At 37.7% G+C, this 14,938-nt stretch overlaps 1 protein-coding gene and 1 pseudogene across 6 annotated transcripts in view; both read right to left on the minus strand.

Moving 5' to 3' along the window:
* The window catches only part of LOC307108733 (uncharacterized protein), an 823,426-nt gene that overhangs the window by 22,154 nt on the left and 786,334 nt on the right, over positions 1-14,938 (minus strand). The window lies entirely within an intron of this gene.
* On the minus strand, positions 10,627-11,308 carry LOC307114785 (serpin B6-like; annotated as a pseudogene). Its single transcript has one exon. The product of its transcript is annotated as a serpin B6-like (transcript).

The raw sequence follows: 14,938 nt of genomic DNA on the forward strand, positions 1-14,938 counted from the left end.
AGTGGTTGAGGATCTACCTATGGATCAGGAGGTCCACAGTTCGATTCACAGTCAGGGCATATGCACAGGTTGCGGGCTCAATTCCCAGTGTGGGGCGTGCAGGGGGCAGCCAATCAATGATTCTCTCTCATCTTTGATGTTTCTATCTCTTTCTCCCTTTCCCTTCCTCTCTGAAATAAATAAAAATATATTTTTAAAAAGCCTAAACAAAATGTTAGTAAATAAAGAAATATATATATATATATATATATATATATATATATATATATATAGAGAGAGAGAGAGAGAGAGAGAGAGAGAGAGAGAAGAGAGAGAGAGAGAGAGAGAGAGAGAGAGAGAGAGAGAGAATGATTAACTTAATAGGAGAAGAGATTGAGAGAAGTAATGAAATAATGTATTTGAAAATGGCTTAACAAATTGTTGTGCTTATTAGTATGACAGGTAAACATTAAATAGCATTTACCAGTGATGGCGAACCTATGACACGCGTGTCAGCACTGAAACGCGTAGCCATTTTTGATGACACGCGGCCGCATGCCGAGGATGAAACATTTGCTCCTCCTGAGGATGAAACATTTGCGACTAGAGTCTTGGAGTTAGTTTTTTCCTCAAAGTGACACACTACCTGAGTTATGCTCAGTTTTTTGGCGAAGTTTGACACACCACGCTCAAAAGGTTGCCCATCACTGATAGACAATACTAAAGATAGAGATTTGATAAAATAGAGAACTATTTAAAGATATTCATCATAATTTTGAAAAAAACAAACTCTAGAGACCTTGAGGATAAAATGAGAAGGTCAAATATTCATCTCTCCAAAGAGAATATATAGAATAAGAGAGATACATTATTTAAAGGATTTATTAGCATAATGTGTTGTAGAGCAATCTCTTGTGAGTTTTCTAGCTCAATAACAAAATTGGTTTTCTATAGCTATACAAGTTAAAGGAAGGCCCAGGGATACATTGATCCAATTGTTGGGCTAATGTTGAGAGGCAAGCCATATCTGTGGGACCTGAGACACCCTGAAGTGACACTAATGCCTCTATGCATCTCCGAACTAAAGACATTGTTCTCTTTTATTTGCACTTGGAAAGAAATGCTGGGAAATAATGCAAATCATTGGATAAGATGAAGGAAACTAATACTACTATAACAGTTTTTCTATTAAATAAAACATTCTTACTAGATAGCTTATATGTTATTTTTAAAGTCTCTAGTCTCAGAAATATAGTAATAGCATTTAAATAAAAAATACTAACATATTTACCTAAGTATTATATCTAGTATCTCTATTCCTAATTTAATTTGTTCTAACAGTTTCTTTAAAGTATATTAAATAAAGAATATTTACTTTCATGTTTAATCCACATCTACCCCCATATTAAATTAGACACTTTCAAAGCAAAAAAAAAAATAAAACAACACTCTACTTGGGAACAACTTTATGATATATTTAACCATAAAAAGCAAAATAAATTTTATCAGCATCCAAATGTTATGACACTTAAAAAAGTATGTTTTTGTTTTGTTTTGTAAAGCCATTGACTACATTACAATAGGAATACCAATCTCGTAGAAGTTCAGTAGGATGGAGAAAGGTTTTTAGTTGTCATGTGTTAGAGCTGAAGTTATAGTAGTTGCTTAGTGAACTAGGGACAGTTTTGACCAATTGGAGAAAGTGAAACTAACCTCATATACAGAGTGAATTAGTCCTGCCTGAGAATAGTCAGTGTCTCACTTAGGAAGATGCATACAATTATTCAACCAAAAAATAAAAATAAGAAAAGAACGGTTATCCCCATTTGATGTTTAAAACACCAGGAATCTATAATAACTTCAAAAACATAGTACTACTCAGCCATTCATTGAGGTCAGCAACAGCTGGCTCTTTAATCATTCCAAAGCATAATCTTGTTCCTTGGAGCACAGTCTTTCAAAAATTATGCTCCCTTTTCATGGAATTGGAATTCCTTTGTAATTTTATACATTGTACTTTTTTTATTTAGAAATTTGGAAAACTATGTTTTTGTATATACATTATATTAATTAAACACACAAGAGTGCAGGTGTGTGAGAGAGGATACTACCAATATAAAAGACTTAGTGATTTATTGCTTAAAAAGCACATATTAGAAATACATCATATTATTTGTTAGTTACACATTTTACTTTGTCAACAGTTATATCCACTAGTAGAAGCAAGAAAAATTGAAAATAAGCATTTTGAATTCTTTTGAATCTTGTTTTCTCTCAGAATGTAATATGTTTTCAAGAGCAAACAATCACACTTTTATTTCCTGTTGAGTTTTCATTTTTGATTCCCCAAAGGTGAGAGAGAGGAAGAATTGCATTTCAGTTGAAAACACAGATATCAGGAAAAATATGTATGTCCTTCCTAAGAATCCTTATTCTCTTAGTACTTAGTAATGCTTTCATTTATATTGTGCTTTTCAAGCCCAATAACCTTTTGATTTCATTGAATGGAATGCTGATTTCCATTTCAGATGAATGAATTTGAAATTACTAACATGTCAGAATAAGCTAGTCGGGTAAACAACTTTGGTTACATACATTAAAACTGCTTTTTAATTATAGCAACACTTAATTGTAATACTCACTAGAACGTGAAGTGAAACAACAGAAAACCTCTGAGCTTTCCCAATTAAACTAAAAGCTTAATAGAGATTTGCTATTAAGTGTTTCTCATACTTTGACATTCAAGGTAAGTATACACAAACACTTAATTACATAAATCATTTTTTATTCCTTCAACAAAAACAAATAAACAAGAAAATATTCTCAGAGACTAGTAAGTGCTATAAAGAAAAACGAAAGCAGTGTAACATCGAGGGAAATGGGATGACTTTTCAGAATTGGTAGTAAGAGAAGGTCTCTCTGAGGAACTGACTTTGAGCCAAAACTCAATAAAGTTAGGGGCAAGCCATGTGGATTTCTAAAGGAAGAGCATTATAACAGAAAATAGAATGTGAAAATCTCTGCAACCATGGAGTTCATGGTGTATTTAAGGGTAAGAAAAAGAAGCCAAGGTGCCGGATGCATACTAAGAAAAGCTGGTAATAAATGTGTTTGGAGAGGTAGCTGGGAGCTAGATTTAGTTGGATTTCATTTTATTTTTTTTAAATATATTTTTATTGATTTCAGAGAGGAAGGGAGAAGGAGAGAGAAATAGAAACATCTGTGATGCGAATCATTGATGGGCAGCCTCCTGCATGTCTCCCACTGAAAACTGAGCCAGCAACCTGGGTGTGTGTCTGGACCTGGAATTGAACCTTGACCTCCTGGTTCACAGGTCGATGCTCAACCACTAAGTACACCGGCCTGGCTCCCTATTTTAATCTTGATGCGAAGAGGTAGTTTCACCAGGAGCAAGGGTATTCTGTGGGGCCTTATAATCTTAAATTGCAATCTACCTCCCAACAAAGTGTCTTTCATCATATGATATTAAATATCAGACTTGATTGAATAAAGCTCATTTTCCTATATTTTGTAAGGGAAAAAGAAAGAGCTTTCCCTCATAGGGTAAAATAAAATTATGATAATGGGAGGAAGCCCTCATGATGAATTAACTTTTTGGTGGATTATCTTTAAAAAAAATATAGGCATACTTGTTTTCCTTTGTGAAAGGAAGGATAGAAATGAAAGGAAAGCAAAACGTCATAGAAGTAAAAAAATATAAACATTAATGAGAATTTAAATAAGATGTGATTTCAAAGTATTAGTTGGATTTAGTAACAATAAAAAATCTTTATATTATTATTTTAAGCATTCAAGGGAATATTCTAATGTGATATAATTTTTATGGACAATTCATTTTGTAATACCTTACCTAATATATGCATATCTTGGATTCAGACAGTTAAAGTTATTGCAGTAACAGTATCTGAGAATTCTTTCTGTAAAGAGACTCATATGCTTTTGTTTAACCAAGAGTTTCCCAAGACATTGACCATAAAACTGTATCTGTGTATATGTGTAAAGACTTATTGAAATTCTGCAGTGATGCTGTCCCAATGATTAAATTCTGGGAAATATTGATCTAGGAGGCTATCATTTCACTAAGGACAGCCAAAATTCAAACATATGCTGGGAATTGTATTTACTTTTACCCACCCAGGCACAATGTCTGTGGGTAGAGCCTTTCAACTTAAACTAGTGTCAGGTCATCTAAGAAAAATGATTTTCTGCTTAAGAGAACACAGTTAATTGACATCTGACAATTTAAACATCTGACTATATTATGGAATCCTATATAATAAAAGGCTAATATGCAAATCAACCGAACGGCAGAATGACCGGTCGCTATGATGCGCACTGACCACCAGGGGGCAGATGCTCAATGCAGGAGCTTCCCCCTGGTGGGCAGTGCACTCCCCCCACAGGGGAAGTGCTGCTCAGCCAGAAGCCCTAAGACGGGCTCACGACTGGCGAGCGCAGCAGCAGTGGTGGGAGCCTCTCCCGCCTCTGTGGCAGTGCTAAAGATGTTCAACTGATGGCTTAGGCCTGCCGAGGGCTCCCAGACTGTGAGAGGGCGAGGCCGGGCTGAGGGACCCCCCCCCCACAAATGCACAAATTTCATGCACCGGGCCCCTCATATCCTACCTAATAATAGACAAATATGCAAATTGACCATACCGCCAACACACCCACAAGCCACACCCACAAACCACGCCCACAAGACAATCAGAGCGAGCATGCAAATTAACCCAAACCAAGATGGCTACAGCCACAGAGAGCAAGGTTTCCTAGGTAACAGAGGAAGCCAAGCTTTTCGCCTGCCCTAGCAAGGCCTAAGCCTCCACTCAAGCTACAAAGTTTCAATTATAGAAGGTAAACAAATTCAAATGGCAGCAGAATGGAGCTTGAGAGAGCAGGCCAGGGTTGCCACCGGCAATAGGGGAAGCAAAGCTTTCCACACACCCTGGCCGGGCCCACCTGCTTAAGGCAACAAAGTTTCAATTATAACCCCAACAGAAATGGCTGCCGCCCTCGGAGGGAGCCCCAGGCTTGGCTCCGCTCCAGGCTACAAAGTTTCAATTGTAGAAGGAAAATAAATTCCAGATACCAGGGCCTCTGCTTGGGTTGCCAGGGGGCGTGGCTGGCCTGCAAACCACCACAGGCCCCTCGCTCAGGCCGCCCCACACCCCAAGGGAACCCCCACCTGATCCAGGACACCCTTCAGGGTAAACCAGCTGGCCCCCACCCCTGTACCAGGCCTCTATCCTATATAATAAAAGAGTAATGTGCAGATTGATCATCACTGCAACACACAATATAGCTGCCCCCATGTGGTCAAAGATCCTGCCCCCATGTGGACACAAGATGGCCACCACAAGATGGCCAGCGGGAGAGGGCAGTTGGGAGGCACCCGGCCTGCAAGGGAGGGCAGTTGAGAAGGACCAGGCCTGCAAGGGAGGGAAGTTGGAGGTGATCAACAGTGTAGGAGAGGGCAGTTAGGGGTGACCAGGCCGGCAGAGGAGGGAAGTTGGGGGCAAACAGGCTGGCAGCAGAGTGGTTAGGTGGTGATCAGGCTGGCAGGCAGAAGCGGTTAGGGGCAATCAGGAAGGCAGGCAGGCAAGTAGTTGGGAGCCAGCAGTCCTGGATTGTGAAAGGGCAGTCAAAAATCCCTTGAGGGGTCCCATATTGGCGAGGGTACAGGCTGGGCTGAGGGACAACCCCCCTCCGTGCACGAATTTCGTGCACCGGGCCTCTAGTAGTACATAAATACCCAAGTGAACCTTAGACTTTCAAAACAAAGAGCATTGATCACCTGAGGATATTTTTTCCATTGATTTTTAGACAGAGTGGAAGAGAGGGAGCAGAGGGAGAAACATCTATGTGAGAGAGATACATTGATTGGTTGCCTCCTACCTGAGCTCCTATTAGGGCCAGAGATTGAATCTGCAACCGAAGTATGTGCCTTTGAACTGTAATTGAACCTGAGACCCTTTGGTCCTTGGGCCAATGCTCTAACCACTGGCCAGGGTAGAAGCTTCTAGCCCTTTGAATGCAAGATGATTGGAATCATCAGCTTATTATCATACTTTATTTCCTTCTTTATCCTTGGGCACTGAGACTGAAGTCATTGGTTCTTAATGGTCTACTAAACACAACACACATCTATTAATGTAGATCTTTTTTTTTTTTTTTTACTTTACTTTTGAAAATTGCTTTTCTTTTGAGACCAAAATGAGATCTGAAATAAAGCAAGAGCAAGACACAATTTTATAGATCAGTGATGTCTATCACTTGGAAATGCAAATCCCTTTGCATTTCCTTAGAACAAAAATAATCAAACTTTTTCTTTAGATCATCCATTGGAAAATTCTCATAATGATATCCTCCATTCAGGGATGGAAATGATGGGATAATATCCACTTATTATAATAAAAACTTTCAACAAGATAGCATTCACAAAACTTAATGGCTCAAGCAAAGATTAAACGTATAATTTCAGCAAGCACCTACATGGCCTAAGAAGAACAAGTATATACAAATTGCCTAATATAACTATTCCATGTACAATGCAGACAACAAAGGAAAGATTGGGCCTTCAATACCTATAAAACATGCACAATAGCACAATATAATGGAATAAAATAAAATGTTATGAAAATAAACATTACAAATGATAAGTTTTGTAATAGTGTTGACATTTCAAGTGACCTATTATGATTATACATACACATAAAATGTGCATACATTTTACTATGAAATTTTTAAGTGAATGACAAAAATTTTACATTATAAAACTTTTAAATGGGTGTAGTGAATCTTCCATGGCTAGTAGGTTCATATTGAATTAGATGGCCTTTTACTTTACATATTATAAATGTCTCAAACTTAAAGTATTATTTCAATTTGACACTTTTTAAGAAGTGTTCCTCCATGCTATATATTTAGCTACTTAGGAGAAATATAACTATCATCAAACTTAAGCTAAATATGTAATTATCAACTACAGGTAAGCATTTAGGAATGTTACAAGTCTTTTGTATTCACTATTTTGTGACAGCCTTCAAGTTAAATAATTTTAAGAGTGAAACTGTACCACATTTTACACAATAATATCCATCAACCATGCTCCTACTCACTATGCAATTCAACTATATTTCACTATATAAACTAATATTCACAGCTTTGGTATCATAATATCTATCAATTTGAAGTAAGTTAGAGATGAAAAAATAGGGATATTCTGTGCTTCAACTTCTAAGTTTAGTACTTCTCAAGGCCATGCTTATTGAAAGCTAACTTCATATTTCAATCAATTTTTGTGTCCCTTTTCCTTTATCCATATCACTTAGAAGTTTATATTTGGTCAATATTAAACAAAATACAATAAAAATATTAATCTGAAGTAATGTTAGGGAATATATTATCTAAATCATTTGATGTTAAGTTCACTTTGACAACTTTCACACCATAAGATATTAGTATTTACTGAGGAAATTAACAGAAAAAAATGATCTGTTTCTATTCTGACATGAATAAAAATACAGCATTTGTGATTTGATATGAAGAGCTATAAAACAGAACTACCATTGCTTACTAATAATATCAATAACTATGCATCATAAAATGGATTAACATTCCCAGAGATCTATATAAATATCCATAGATGAGATAAGATATCATTAAAATTGAGATATTTTTCTCCAAAATTGCCCCAATACTTTGTTACTCTGAGTGAAGAAACATTTTTTGTAAGTATCAGTCTTCTGATAATGTAATAATATCAGTATTACAATTTTCCTCTCAGGTACGCAAAATAGAAAAATCCTATTGTGTTGTCAACACCTGGAGAGAGGAGAGAATGTTGTTTGAACACAAACTCCGTGTTTCATATTTATGTCTAAAAATACAAAATACAAACTGATACAAAATACACAAGTTTGCTGATACAGTGTTTGTTCCCTGCCATCACTCTTCGTTGGAGTAATTGATTTGAGGAACCTGATTTGCCTCAGATGCTGAGTAAATGATTAAGCACAGACAACTATTTTTATTTCCATGGTTCACATTTAAAATCACATGCTCACCTGGTCTGGCCAAAAGTGCTCAACCAGCCCTGCCTGCATGGCTCAGTGGTTGAGCATCAACTTATGAACCAGAAGGTCATGGTTTGATTCACGGTCAGGGCACATAATAAAAGGGTAATATGCAAATTGACTCTAATGGCAGAACCACCAGAACGACCGCTGGACCAGTCACTATGAGGTGCACTGACCACCTCTTGGTCCCTTCCCCCGGCCATCAGGCACCAATCACCCAATGACAAATGGGGAACTGGGGGTGGGTGGCAGTGGAGGGGTGGAGCCGGCTGCGGGCAGCTGGGGAAGATGGCCCTGATCGCAGGCCAGGCCTAGGGACCGTACCCACGCATGAATTTCATGTGCTGGGCCTCTAGTATATACGTGTGTGTGTGTGTGTGTGTGTGTGTGTGTGTGTGTGTGTGTACTCAACCAGTACCCTCTACTCTTTCCTATAGAATATCCCAGTTTAGTTATTTTGAAACATATCGCAAGTGTTTTAAAAGTCCTAATCATTAAGACTTATCTGGAAAATAATTAAGAAAACTGTCCCAGTGATATTTTCTTTTTTTCTTAACCATTCCTCAGATCATACAGATTGAGCACATGAATACAGAATCACAGGCTAGAATTTACTTTGAGGAGTCATTGGTTTCATCTACTATTCTATATTTGAACTATTATAAACAGACAAGGCACCTCACAATTCTTTTTTTTTAAATAAATCTGGATCGCAGTAGGAAACAATAGAAATACAAAATTAGTCATATCAGGGAAAGGAGTAAAAAAAGATCAACTCCTGAGCAAAATAGGGCATTGTTAAAGGGCTCAACTTTTCATTTTCAAAACATAGTGACCATTTTATATTTCAGGTTCAAGTGTAATATACAATTTATATATCCTTTCCAGATACTTAAAGCTAGAACGCTCAGTTCTATCTATAGGGTTTGAAAAGAAGTCTAGCATTTATACTCTAATGTTTATGAGTGAATAAAAATGAAAGCAGTTTTCATCAATATTACTTTTACTTTGAATTACTTCAACAGCATCTTACAATTTTACAACGTAACTGACTGAGAGATAAAACATGACGCAGTCTGTGGCACATTGACATCCTTTCCTTTTCAAGTACAACTCTGCTTTGGTATGAAATTTTCTTGCCTGTTCTATTTTGCTTTTGCTTCTGCATTTTTACAAAAATAAGACACATATATTTCAGAAGGAAGGGTGTATCTAATTGTATAAAGATTTTCATTTGTATTCAGTTTAGGTGCAACGTATGCTCGATTAATTTATATGGCCAAACTGAGGATTGCATATTCAGCTTAATTTAGATCTCGATCTTTAAAAGATTGAGATTGAATAGTGTGCCTTTTCCTTTGTGTGTCCTGAGTTTGTTCCACCTTTCTACAATGAAAGAATCTCATTTTGCCCTTTATTTCAACCTAGAGGGTAGTAAGTCACTCCCTTAGGTGTAATAACCCAGGCACTAACTGTGATTCAGTTAGCAAGATGGTGATAATGGTAACAATATCTCAGAGTCTTTTTCTCCAGAGACTCTCAAAGACACCACCAGTACTCACTCTCCCACATTATGAGTTTCACGAACTGTACCTGAAGGTTTAAATGCAGCCCTAAGCTGAAAAGTATTTTTTTAAGTGGCAACTTGTTATTATTATAGCATACATCTGTTCCCTGTGTGCCTTTGGAGTTGTCGTGCCTTATGACAACAACAAGTTTTTACAACTGTCAGCAAGTGCCAGCACAACTGGGGAAAGGGCAAGTAAGAATGGCTTATACTGCATGTATCAACGATATTACTCCCCATAGTCCTTTGCGAGGGATCGTTATGGAATAAATATATACTTAGTAGAGTCAAATGGTGCCAGGAGAAATTATCAGGGTCATGTGAGCGGGGAGAGAGCTGCATGCTGTCAAGCTGTTTTATTTTATAAGAATAATCTGGCATGTCACTTTTGCTCAAAGCAATATGTCTCATTAGTGTCCAAAAGGCATTTCTGAATTTTTTTTTTATTTGTGTACCAGTTAACAGTGACTAGCATCTCTCTAATATCTCCTCTCTCATTCATTTGCTCCATGGGGTGAAATGAAGAGGCACAACAAAAACTGACGGAAGAGACTATGAGTTTTTGAACAGCTCATCTTTGATCAAAAATTGTTTTTAATAATGATGGAATGAATGAAAATGTGACAGAAGACAAAAAGAAGAGGTTAAGATGAAGTATTAGGAGGGTGTAAAACATTTCTCTTTTTTTCTTCTTCAAAATTAGGCTCTTTATTTATGGATTGTCACCAACGATTACTTTGGATTTCAGGCACATTTGAAGTAAGTGTCAGAGGAAGAGTGGGTCTTTAGGAGGCAGGAGAAGGGCTGCATGCAATACTGACCATTCCCTAAAGGGAGGGAGAACTGGCCACAGAACAGAATGCCATTGGTTTTGCTGTGCTGAATAAAGACAAGGAAGTGGTGGTCAGCAAGAACCTGGAGGTGATTGTTGCACAATGAAGCATCGTGATGGCCCAGGTGGCGGCTGCAGCCTCAGTGCCTTCTTCATTGACCTCCACAAAGATACGTGTGCATGACCTTGGACAGAAACAGTTCTCTCCCAGACAACATTCCAGGAAAGTCTGCCATGATCCGCTCAAAGGCATCATTCATGCCCAGAGAGCCAAGGACATCCACCATGTCGTTAAACATTGTTTGCACAGGTTTATCCTCATGCTTGCTGGCTTTAAATGGTCTTTCCTTGGTTTTCTGTGTGTTAAACTGATTATCCCAGTTTCCTTTGAAGTAGATGGCTTTCAGGAGAACCAGACAAGTAACTTGATTACTAGTAACTGAATTTGGAGACAGCAACTTTGTAATTTTACCCTCTGTCTTGTTAGTTACACATCACGTGTTGACGTGTTTTCTAGCCTCCTCTGTAGCTTTGAAGAAGTCAAGCTCTTCCACCACTGCTTGGTAGAATTTGTGGCACGAATCTTTGAAAGATGAGTTGAAATCAGAAGCATCATAAGCATCATAAGACTTTTCTCCAAAGGGCCTGTTGCCAGTTATAAGCTAGTGCTATGTGCCAGTCCTATTGACTTTGGTGACAGGCGATTAGAAACCCTGATGGGCATATTCACCTCCGCCACCGCTTTTACTTAAAGTGCCTGGGCCATCTGGGCTGAGGTGTTTCCTTTTGCCCCATGAAGACCATGGCCAGGGCAGAGGAGATGCTCATAGGTGAGAAAAAAGGTAAAGGCAAAAGTGCCATTTGCTTCCAAGAGACTATTCATGATGGTAAGTCCCAGAGTCTTGGCGATGCAGCCAGAGTAAGAGGAGCAATGGCAGCAAATACATTCCTAATATCAGAGATTTCTGTAGACTTTGAAAATAATAATCAAAGATGTGTTTGACGGTATTAAAGTTGCAAGGGTAGCATATCAAATTGAACTATAATTAGATCATTTTTATCATTACACTATTTTGACTGTCATTATAGACTTTTTTTAAAAGTCAGCAATAAAAATGTCTTAAAAATAGTGTTTCTTTAATAAAGTATTTGAGCCGAATACCTTGCATATATGTATATGGTTGGTCAGGCACTGGTAATCAACATGTAAACTCATATTCTCATTATTACATGCATGGGCAGAGGTAATGCTTTAGAAGGAGGTAAGAGAATGAATAATGAGAACTGCTGAAATCTTATTCTCTCTGAAATAGTCATGGACATCAGAGCCTAAATTTCTGATTCCTATTAAGCAAGGAAAAAGTGTATGTCCATTGTTGACAGGGTCAGTACCTTCGTTGTTAATAGTAATGGAATTGCTGTGCAAGACAGCATTCTGTATGACTATCCAGCTCTCCTTCACAGAACGGGGAGCACAATAATGGATTTGTCAATGTTTTAAAATACTTCATATCGTCTCAAATATTCATGACCAATCCTCCCTCCACCATGAACTTTATCTTGCATTGTCTTCACAAAATGCCATGTCAAGCTTTTCCAACAAATTGGCTCTAAAAGCCTTTCTAGATTTTTAGCACAAATAAGGGATGTATATGTCATAGAAACTATATATATATATATATATATACACACACACATATGTGTGTGTGTGTGTGTGTATACTTTCTTCAAATAACCTGTGTTGATATACAATAAGAAAAATGTTATATTAAATTATCAGAATGCAAAACTTTTCCTTATCCCAATTTCTTATTTTAAGCTCCAATGATTGTTATTATTATGGAGCATGAGATATGGGAATCATTTTATTTGCATAAACTGCTACTCAGAAACCCTCTGTGGTGTAATTTAGTCACACTCTATGTACAGAAGAAACTACTGCCTGAGGATGTCAAGAAACTTCACAAAATCAAATCACAACTTTAGAACTAGTTGATTATACTGATCAAAGTATAACCATAGAAATTGCAGTGTTGGTTCAAGCGAGAAAACCTATGAAATGAAAGATTTATGAAAGGTAGGGTACATTTGCTCCAAGTTATGTTTCCATGAATACAGTCCCAAATAAAACACCACAGTTTTCTTAGGACTGTAGAAACTGACTGAGGTCTGTGGTTTGGGGCTATTAACTGACAGCAGGCTGGTAGGCACACACTTGCTTTCATCTGCCTTGACTAACCATATGTAGGCCAATATTTAACAGGGATTTTAACCTAACTGACTGTAACAGCTCTAAATGACTCATTATGAACTATCGTTGAAGTCCTCCTTAGTTCACAGATAATTGGCCTGGAATACTAGAAGTACTTGAGCCTTTCATATCCATCAATCTGTTATTAGTCAGATCACCTTTTTCACAGGACTGAAGACCATATGTAATCTTCAATAAGTATTCAATGATTATACCCTATGGAGCATTCATGTATAAAACACTTTCCCAGACATTTTTAAAAAGGGCTGCTGAATTTATGAATAACTTCACACATTCCCATTTGTAAGAGGCTTTACTTAGGGATTTCATTCTGTAAAGGTTAGATGGCAGAACTCCAAACTAAATAACCTCTTGTTTTCTGCACTTGCTTTATAAGTAATAGAATAAAATTGAAATTCATTCTCACAGGTGACTCAACTGGGTTTTAATTTATTTATTTTATTTATTTACATAGTCATTTTCTAAAAATCAGTTGGCCTATTTATAAAATTCTTTAACAGCTTAATGTCCTAGCAATCATCAGAATATTTCCCCCAGTATTTCCAGGGCATTTTAGCCTAATTTAAAAATGAATATTAACATAGTTTAATTTAACTTAAATTGAAAGATAGCATGTGTATTTTAAATCTCAGATGGAGGATTCTGGAAGAAAATGACCACTTAGTGATTACATTATTTGTAAACTCAATACCTTCTCCTCACATTGTACCCTACAGTCTGTCAACAGGAAGATGGGCTGGATGCTCTTTCTTTCAAGAGAACAGTTCTGCCAATAATTATTTAAAACTAGAGGCCCAGTGCATGAAATTCATGCATGGGGGTGGGGTGGGTATCCCCTCAGCCCAGCCTGCACCCTCTCCAATCCGGGACCCCTCGGGGGATGTCTGACTGCAGGTTTAGGCCCGATCCCTAGGATCGGGCCTAAACCAGCAGTCGGATATCCCTCTCACAATCCGGGACCACTGGATCCTAACTGCTCACCTACCTGCCTAATCGCCCCTAACTGCCCCCCCTGCAGGCCTGGTCACCACCAACTGCCCCCCCTTCCGGCATAGTCACCCCCAATTGCCCCCCCCCGCCGGCCTGGTCGCCCCTTAGTGCCCCCACCCCCCGGTGGCCTGGTCGCCCCCAACTGCCCTTCCTGCAGGCCTGGTTGCCCCACGCAGCCTGCTGTTTGGTAGTTTGGTCGCCCCTCACTAACCCCCCTGCTGGCCTGGTCGCCCCACACAGCCTGCTGCTCAGTCATTTGGTCACCCTTTACTAACCCCCCTGCCGGCCTACTCGCCCCACGCAGCCTGTTTGGTCATCCGTTCAGTTGCGATGGTTGCTTAGGCTTTTATATATATAGATAGTGAACTTACATACAATATTTCACTTAAAAAAACATTTGTGCCACTAAATTTCTTCCAAAAAAATCTTAGTTTAAAACATGAATCCATATTTATGCATTCAACAGTTTTTTTTAATTATAAATAATTGGAAGAAATGTTTTATGTTTATAATTTCTAGATGGGAATGACTTTCGTTTTAGCCCTATAACATTAATGTATACTCTAAATAGGTCATGACAGTCACAATGGAGGACAGTACTTTTAAAATTTAATTTTATTGTGAAAATTATTTTATTCACTGCTACTTGGGTAGACTAATATCAGATATCTCTTCATTAATAAACAAATATACTCTTAAAATATACCATATGAAAGACACTCAGCTAAAACTTAAGATACCTCAAGTATTTCATATGTCTTACCTTGATGAATCTTGCAATCTTATGCAATCAGAGCTATATGCATGTAAATACAAATAATAGTATAAGGGTATATTTCAAAAAAAATCAACTGAGTGTTCTAGGGACAGTGTGTTCTATATACTACCTGCATCACGGCTTATTAAAGAAGCAGATGTCCAATCCCACCCTATACCTATTCAAACAGCATGAATAGATCTACAGGGTATTATACTAAGTGAAGTAAGTCGTTCAGAAAAAAAGACAAACACCATGATTTCACTTATATAGAGAATGCGAAGAACAAAATAAATGAGTAACCAAAATTGAAACAGACTCATACTAGTAGATACAGAGAACAGACTGATGGTTGCCATAGGGGAGAGGGATTGAAGGACTGGGTAAAAAAAAAAAAAAAAAAAAAGAATAAAAAGTACAAATAGGTAGTTATATAATAGTCATG

The sequence above is a fragment of the Cnephaeus nilssonii genome (assembly GCF_951640355.1).
Source record: "Cnephaeus nilssonii genome assembly, chromosome: 2".
Taxonomy (NCBI): domain Eukaryota; kingdom Metazoa; phylum Chordata; class Mammalia; order Chiroptera; family Vespertilionidae; genus Cnephaeus; species Cnephaeus nilssonii.